Source organism: Falco peregrinus, chromosome W (assembly GCF_023634155.1).
Source record: "Falco peregrinus isolate bFalPer1 chromosome W, bFalPer1.pri, whole genome shotgun sequence".
Taxonomy (NCBI): Eukaryota; Metazoa; Chordata; class Aves; order Falconiformes; family Falconidae; genus Falco; species Falco peregrinus.
In genome coordinates, this window is record NC_073743.1 from 22,729,400 (window position 1) to 22,738,195 (window position 8,796).

Genomic DNA, 8,796 nt, shown 5'->3' on the forward strand with positions numbered 1-8,796 from the left:
CAGTTGCAGTCTGGCCCTGCTCTCTTCGATTACTATTAGGCCAGCCTACATCCCATAATGACCGCAGGAATCATACTTGTGAAGAGCTGAAAGCAAGTCTTCATCGACTTTTAGCAATTCAACATCTAGCAGCTCTAGGTCTGCACAGCGGAAAGCAAAACTGTGAGCTGACCAGGGTTTTGTGGATTGTCTCATCTTCCATTGCAAGGCACATAACCATCAATATTTGAAAAAAATAGGTTCCAAATACAACTTATTTAAAAGCAGATTTATAGAAAACACCTAAAGTCAGCTATGATCCAGAGCTACAGGATTGTTACTCATTTCTGTTACTTCAGTGCTGGGATGGTGAATCACAGGCAGCACTTGGCACTTGCCTTCAGAATTAGATGGGGCTTTTTAATCTGCTTTTATGAAATTTGATAAAACATCCTTAGAGCACTTAATTTGATTTTCCCTCTTATCTGATCAGCCTGGGAGTGTGTGAGCTTTCCCCTTTTGGAAGCTGAATGACCTCTCAGCAGAGCATCCTGCAGCATCTTCTGACTGCATCTTTGTGCCTCTTCCTTCACCTCAACTCCTTGGGGCAGATTTGGTCTTTGGGGAAACCAAGCCCAGCAGGGGTGGGACTAATTCATCAGCACATCAGAAACGTTCTTACCTAAAAAGCAGCATTAGTGCTGGTTCCAGCAAAAAAACGGAGCATGAGATCCCCTCCTGCACCCTGTGCAGGTGGCCCCATGGGTGCTGTGCCACCATGCTATGGGCTGGCTGCAGCACAGACCAAGGGAAAACTTTGCCAAGACTCAACTTCTACATGGCATTTCCTGAGCTACAGAGGTTCCTGGCAGTCTGTGGGAGTCGGACAGATTTACTGGTACTGCTAAAGCCAGAAAGAAATATGCCAGAAGCAAGCGGAGATGGTGTCAGCAGCTGAAGGTGGAGAGAGGAAGGTTGGAGGGAAATCATCAATCCAAAGTTGGCTGAGGTGAAGAAGAAAGATGTAAAAGGAAAAGCACCGCTCCAACTCAGTGAAGTCTGGGGCTTTGCTAGTTTTCATAAGTGACCCTCAGCTCCAAAAAATATGAAAAGCCATTTCTGTAAAAGTCAGAGTCCAATTCTAGATAAGCTTTCAGTTTAAAAAGCAAAACCAGAAGAATGCACATGCTTTTGCTGGCTGCTGGGAAAATATGATTCAGAGAAATTGTACAATGCCCAAACTCCATTTAGCTGTTAGCAGGCTATATCTAAATATATACAATTAACAGGCTTGAGCATCTGGGAAGACCAAATGGCTTTAAAACATACCATATTGTTGCCGCACTCATACCAAAAGCACTTTGAAAAAAAATAGACCTTCAATAAGTCAACCTTTGAGTCAAAGCATCATCCCTAGCGTGGGAATCATAATGCCAATGCTTTGGTGCAACCTGTGAGAAAATGGCAGTGCAGTTAAGATGGTTTGCAACTTTGAAAATAAAATGCATCGAGACAGTAAACCAGCATTACAGAAAAAAGAAGCAAATTTATCAGGGGTTAACGTGAATTGACACCTAAAAGAGGAAAAGAGTAAAGCAAAGCTCAGTGAGCTGCTTTTACAGTTTGCCATGTTTAAAGAACCAGTTCTCTTTAATCCTCCCCAAAAATGCATGTGGGAAAAACATACCTGTAAGATCGCACTGCAACAACGGAAAGAGTTGAGGTGGAAAAAATGTTGCCCAGAAGTGAAAGCAACCCAGCTTTAATTTATTTTCCTGTTTCCACAACCACCTTCATTCTGGCCTTGGGGCAGCCACTGGTTTTCCAGGTAAGGAGCAAGGAGCTCGCAGCTCCTTGCCACCTCCCTTGTGAGGTGCCCAGACAGCATTGCCTTTATGGTGCCTCCAGTCCAACTCTGGGCACCCTCTTCCCTTCTGGCAGGGTGTTTTGCCATTTGCCAGTGATCCTTCCCATCTGAACACCTCCATCAGTGAGCTGAGCTGCAGGACAGTACAATATTTTAAATAGTGAGTTTCTATAGACCCTATTTAATTTTAAATTTACGTACAACTTTCATCCAAAAAGTATCTGAAAACAAACCCCTGCCCTGAGGGTGGATCCTGGCTGCTTTCCTGGGCTCTTTGGCTGTGTGAGTGGACCAGACCTACTAAAACAAACATGCAGGAACTTCACACCTAGTTAGGATGAATACTGTTCTGCTTGGGTTTGCAACTCAAGGACCACTGCATCTGAGGAAAGGCAGAGAAGAAGGATGTCTAGCTAAAGCCCCATCACCAGCTTTCTGCAAGGCTTGGCTCCAGACCTAGGTAGCAAACAAAAACGAACAAAAATTTACACATGTCAAGAAAGGTGGAGGAGGTGATGAGCTGAATTTGTGGTTCCCTCCCACGCCTAGCCTGAGCAGCCTGTCACAGAGGGAGAGGGGAGGCAGATGGAGAGAAACACAAACTTAAACAGGAAAAATATACGTAACAGCAAAAAGTACAGTAAAAGAAGACTGATCCCTCCCTTCTCCTCCAATCCCAATCAGCTGGAGAGGAAGGATGGATCTGGGCCATCTGTACTTACATTCCAGATGGGCTTCAGCTGGAAGGAGAAATCTCCAGGTCTGTACTCAGCTGCATTTAGGAGCTCCCTTAAAGTGCTTAACACCAGGAAGCATCATGCAAAATTCCTCCTCTTGTCTACTCACTGGAGTCGAGCAAATTTCTGTGAATACATATTTGTCTGGAAAACAGCGTTCCAACTGTCCCAAAACTGTGGAGATCCTAGTTGCATTTCCAAACAGCCTGAACTTGAAAAACAAGGAGAAATTGAAGAAAGTGTTTTTAAAACTGCTCCCATAAAGGTTTTCCTACTTGTGCCCGATTGCTTGGCTTCCTCACCACTTCAAATTACCAAGGGTTCACCCACAGTGTGGTAGGTCTTGGTTCAATCCCTCTGTCTGTGAAAGTTGTAGAGTCTTGTACTCTGCTTTTCATTTTGCTTCAGTCCACATGGATCATCTTAGGGATGCCCTGAGCAAAAATAAAGCGCTTTTGTGCTAATGGCTGGCAGGAAATCAGACCCAAATGCAAGTCCCTGGCCAGTTTGTGACAGATCTCCCAAGTAAGATGGCTTGGAGTTCTGCTGAGGACTTAGAACCCTGATGTAACCCCTGCTTTGCAGTCCTCACCCAGTCCCTGGGATCGCAATGCCTTCCTCTGCAAAGAATAACCTTCCTTGGGCAGCAAGACCATGGGGGTCCACCTATAAGGTCTCTTATTTTCAGAACGATCTGAAGGGTCCGTAAGGCGGTACTGCCTCATAGGACAATCTCAGGCTCTTTACAAACCCCATGTCACCTTAGACCAGACCAGGTCGGGAAGAAGTTCAGATTATTTTACCTACATGGTATTGCTCATGCGATGGCACTACAGGGCAGATGGAACATGCTGGGATCCTTTAGGAAGGCGCACACTCCTATGCTCCCAAAACCACAGGGCATATATTTGAAGTTTCCTTCCTCTCATCCATCCTATTTCCTGGTGCACCAGTAGTTTGTCCTAAATCCAGCTCCCACTGCCCTCCTGAGGGTAAACAATTTGGACAGCTGGAAAATTTGATCTTGAGATTGGTTTCAAAAAACAACACAGAGTCTCATGTCTGGACCAGGGATGCTCCATTGCTCCTAAAATCTGAAACAATATCACTAGGCAGGAAGGAGGGAAACTTAATAAAGAAATGACCTGGCATTTGAGGCATTCTCCTGGGAAATAAGAGGAGGTTAAAATTCATCTTCCAAACCAGACAGAAGCCGGCATTTACCTTAGCGCCAGGAAATGCTCTGGTCATGGAACTATTGAAGACAGTCGCTGGCAGCCTTTGCCTTTTTGAAAAAAGCAATACCAGTCCTCGCAGGGCAGAAACCTGGCCACATGGTGAGGCCAGCCACTCGGTAATTTAGACCTGGCAGGCCAAGGCAAGCCAAAACAAAGGTTAAAAAAATGGTCCCTCTTCTTTCCCAAGCTAAGCATGGAGGCACAATAAAGAGATTGATGTGGAAACTGCCTTGTGTTTGGTTTTTTGCTTCTCTCCAACAAGCCTCCCAGAAGACAGTGTGAAATGCAGAGCTCCGGCACCTCTGTGCCTTTCTCTCACCCTCTTCAAGGGAGAACTCGGGTTTTACACAGATCAGAGGAAGAAGATCTATTTGGACTCATGTATTTCTACCAGAACGACGAGATGTTTATGTAGTATGATAGTCTAAAGATACATTTTTATCTTGCATGCCTTTCAAAATGTTGTGGGGTTCCCTCCCTCCCCCCAAGACATTTAATGAGTTTTAATTGATCTCCACAATACCTCTGCATTATAGCACAGTCATCTTGTGTTGCGGCACAGCCACCCTCGCAGACCCTCAACAACCTGGAGGACTGAAGGAATTGCCTATACTGCTCTCTGATGTCTGACCTTCTGGACTCCCTGCTTGGAAGCCATTTCCACTTTTCTTTATAATGAGAAACATTTTTTACTGGTTAATAACAAGAGACTTGTATAATCACTCAACTCCAAAAGCTCAGAATTAAACAAAAATTAGCACACATGTGACAGTTAATGGGGTTTGTGATCGTTGATATATTGCTGCTAGGTAGATCTGGGTCCTGTAAGAAACTAATCAGAGATCAATGCTCGTTCCTGGGAACCAGGCACTTCATTTGCTCTTTGCTGGGTGCCTGAGCCCTTTTCCATCTCCTCTGCCACAGTCCCCTTTGCCTCCCCTGCCCCTCACTGTGGCTTCTGTCTCCAGTGAGAATTCAGACCGCTAGACTCCTGCTAATCTGACTAACAATTACTTACTTGCAGGTCCCTTATTAACAGCAGATTTGTTTTCAGGAAGCAGGTTCCAAAGCAGCTTGGCGATTGCTGATCCAGGAACTAATGAGCCTACTTATTTATCACCCATCCTGTTCTCCTTTTTACCTGCATTTGCTTGGGTTAGTGCACTCACATTTCTTCAAGGAAAATCGAACACCACAAGCAGCTGAGAAGGAGCCAGGCTGCAGGGTTCCTTCCCTGGTTCTCTGAAACCAACCCGGTCTTTGGCTTTGAAGAACTAATTTATCCTTTCTGCTTGTTTGTTTTGTTTTTCTCAGCTATCTCTCTGTAAACAGGACAGAAGATTTACACCAACTTTCAGCAAACCTTTGACAACTCCCTCGTGAGAGGCAATTAAGGAAGCTAAGTAGACACGGGGCAAAAGGTAAAGCACTGTCATAGAAACTAGCAAAAAGACAGAAAGCAAGGAGTATGAATACATGTTCATTTTTAAATCTAACCAAGAGCTGCCAGAAGAACTAAAGGGGAAAAAAAATCTATTAGAAAAGCCAGATTCCAGAAAAATGTGAACCTTTGCATTGGGAAATATTATTTTGCAGAAGGCGTTCTTGTGTATATGCATGTGTGTGCACGTATTTGAATGTCTAAATTTGTGTGTGTTCATTTATGCTTGCATTATGAAAATCAGAATGATTATTTCCTTTCAGTCACACATATGAAGCTGAGTAAGCACAGGATAGTTACCTAGAAACAGTCCCCAGAAACCTCAAGAGAAAATGATCATTAATTTCCAGAAAAATTAAGGCATGTGAAGTCATCGTAATGAGATAATCATTGATTCTGAGAGAATAAATTAGAAAGCTTCAAAAAACATCAGGTAATCATCTGGAACATGCTCCCATGCCCAGGCAGCAGCATCCTGCTGGTGACACTCCTGCAAGGCTGCTGCTCCATGTATTTGTCCTCAAGAACCGCCAGCGGCAGAGGAGACTCCCAGTTCCCTGAGGACACTCATGCCAAGACCCCTCTGCCCCCCCAAACTCCAGCTCCATCCAGGCAATGTCATATCACAGCCACTTTTTTTTTTTTTTTTTTTACCATTCCACCAACTCTGGCAGAACCTGCACTTCATGCATGTAAGAGTCTGTCTAAAGAGAACAATATTGTCTCAACATTGCCAACAGAGACCTGGAGATGGAACGTGGTCCTCATGGACACCAAGACCTTGGGAAAGAGAACTGCACGGTACGAGGAGTACTATGCCATTCCCTGCCACCTGGGATTGAATAAGGTCACATAACAGCTGTCCAGAAGATGGATCACAACTGTGGTCATAACAACGAACCAGAAAACAATACAAGAACACGCCTCCTGGTCTGAAACTACCCGACTCTGGGACAAGATAACCTGGCTCAAGAGGGCGGAAACTGGTGGCAGTCCACAGACCAGAGGAGAAGCAAGGTGTGTTGCTTGGCATAAAAAGATGCCTTCTTAGCAACTGAACTTTGGAGATCTTCCCCACCAAGGATCATGACAATTGGAAGGACCGGTGGGACGCTGCCTGGACCTGGGACCATAAGGACACCTTGGACCCATGGTGGTAGCTATAATCCTCTTTCCTTTTCTTTTTACTTTACCTTTTATTCACTTTCTGTCTTTCTACCTATTGCACGTTGCTTTACGGGCAAACAATAAAATTGTACTGTTTAATGGAAGCATAACCCCTTGGCACAGTCACTTTGATTTTCGCGCTTCGAGATCATAGTTAATGAACCATCACAAGTCCACTGAGTGGACCATGACAATACGCAGCAACATTTGTATTTTCCTGTGGATCATTGATGATTATTATTTAGGAGTACATTACCAAGAATGCATTTCTGCACAACTCCAGGAGAAACATTTTCTTGAGATGAGAATTTTCCCATCACAGCTATTTTCATCTATTAATAAATAAATTGTAATCTAGTACTGACTAAACTGATGCTGTGCTGTGTATCGCTGGGTTTGATTGAAATCACCTGTGGAACTGCAATGTTATGAAGATCTAAGTAAGTTCTGTCAGTGTGGTTGCCTGTGCATTGTTGTAAGGTTTCTTTTTTTGTGGGGGTTTTTTTTTAATTCTTCATTATTTGGCATAAGAAAGAAACAATAAGATGGCAAGAACTGCAGTTGACTCAAAGTATTTTAATTACCTAAAAGAAAGCAAAAAAATTAAAGAGGGACCTAAGTGAAAAACACACATAAATGCCAATGAAGATTTGGGAACTTCAGGCAGATACAATGTGCATTGGAAGACCTGACCCCCACTATCCACACATCTTGCTGAATGCCGAGTGTGCTGTAGCCATTATTGCACAAAACAAGCAAACAAGTGGCAAAACAAAACCCATTTCAGTGGAAATCTGTGTAATGTACAGGCAAGTAAAGTGCTATGGAAAAAAAGAGCAGAAAACAGCACTGGAAGTGCTAAAGTACTATCCAGAAAAATACTGGGTTGTCCTCAGCTGCAATGCTGTTGTGTTCGGGGGTTTTTGTTTGTTTTATTTTGTTTTTTTAATTGAACTAATTCAGAAGAGGAAAGAGGGGCTTCTTGAGAGACTACAAATTTAATCTAGAGATTAGAACCAGGGACACAACTGAACGGTTATACAATAGAAATAAGGATATAATTAATAGCAAGTACAAGAGGACAGGCAGTGCTTTTCAGAGAGTATAGTAAGACTTTTCTCACCTTAAACATCTAATCTACAGGCATTCAAGCATGTAATTCAAGCTCCTATGCAGTCAGCAGTCACATAGCTCCAGGCAGAAGAATCCGAAGAGCCAGAGTTTGACAGTATAAATACACTGTTAAGTACATACTGCTGTTCGCACTGACCTTCTCCCAACTCCAGGGATCCCAACACCACAGCAACTGCTGTATCTGCTTTGCTTTATGCACTGCACATGGCAGTGAGGAGGGCGGTTTGAGGGTTCATCTGAAAAAAAACTTTTTTATTTTTTAAACAATAAGACTGTGAAGAACACTTCCCACAGACACCAGTTAGGAGCTGGACATTGATTCTCTAAATTTATTCTTTAATTATACAGACCAAAATATATCTCCCATATGACCCTACCAAACACAAACTTAAAGAAGGAATGTTGTTAGCCTACAGCAAAGCCTGTGGTCCTGAATGAAGAATTCCAATCTGATTAAATCTGGACAAAAAGAAATGGCAACAGTTTCTACCTGCATCTGAAGAGGACCAACTTTTCCAGTTTTCACAAACATCCCACTTGCACCTTCATCACAAGCACCTTGCCACAAATGACATAGAACTACTTGTTAGAAAAACAGTAAGTGATGAAAAAAGAAAAAAAGGAGTCTTGTAAGATTTTTTTTTAAAAGGTTTTTCAGAGTTAAAAAAAAGCTTGTTAAACATTTTGAGAATGGCTAGGAACACTTCATGGTAGACAAAACTTTTTCCACCATATTGATTATGGTAAGGGGAGGTGTGGGGTTTTTTTTTTCCCCTCCAGAAAACAGACTTTTTCTGACAAAAGAAAAGATGGGTATAAAGTGCTGCCAAGGTCTGTGCTGGAGTCAATAAGAGCGCACTGGTACATTTGACAAAGAGCCTTACTTTTACAACGCTTCTTTTTTCTGCTTTTTGTCAAGTGTTCATTGAAGTTGGCTGAAAAACCAGGAATTCTCTTCATGCAGAAGAAAAAGAAGTTTGAAAACATGTAATTCTGTGAGCCGTGAAATACATGAAGCCTGTTTTCGTAGAGCTTTTCATTCGGAGCAGCTTTCTTCTTCACGCTCTCTCTGGTTTCAGATAAAGGCTGAAGGCTGATGACAGCTGTCTTCTTCCTATGGACACACTTGGGTTCTTCTCCTTGATCCGACTGAGCATTCCCAAACAGGAGCAGAAGTTGTTAGGGGGTGGGTGGATGAACAGGCACACAGTGGAATTTTCATAATTATGTCTA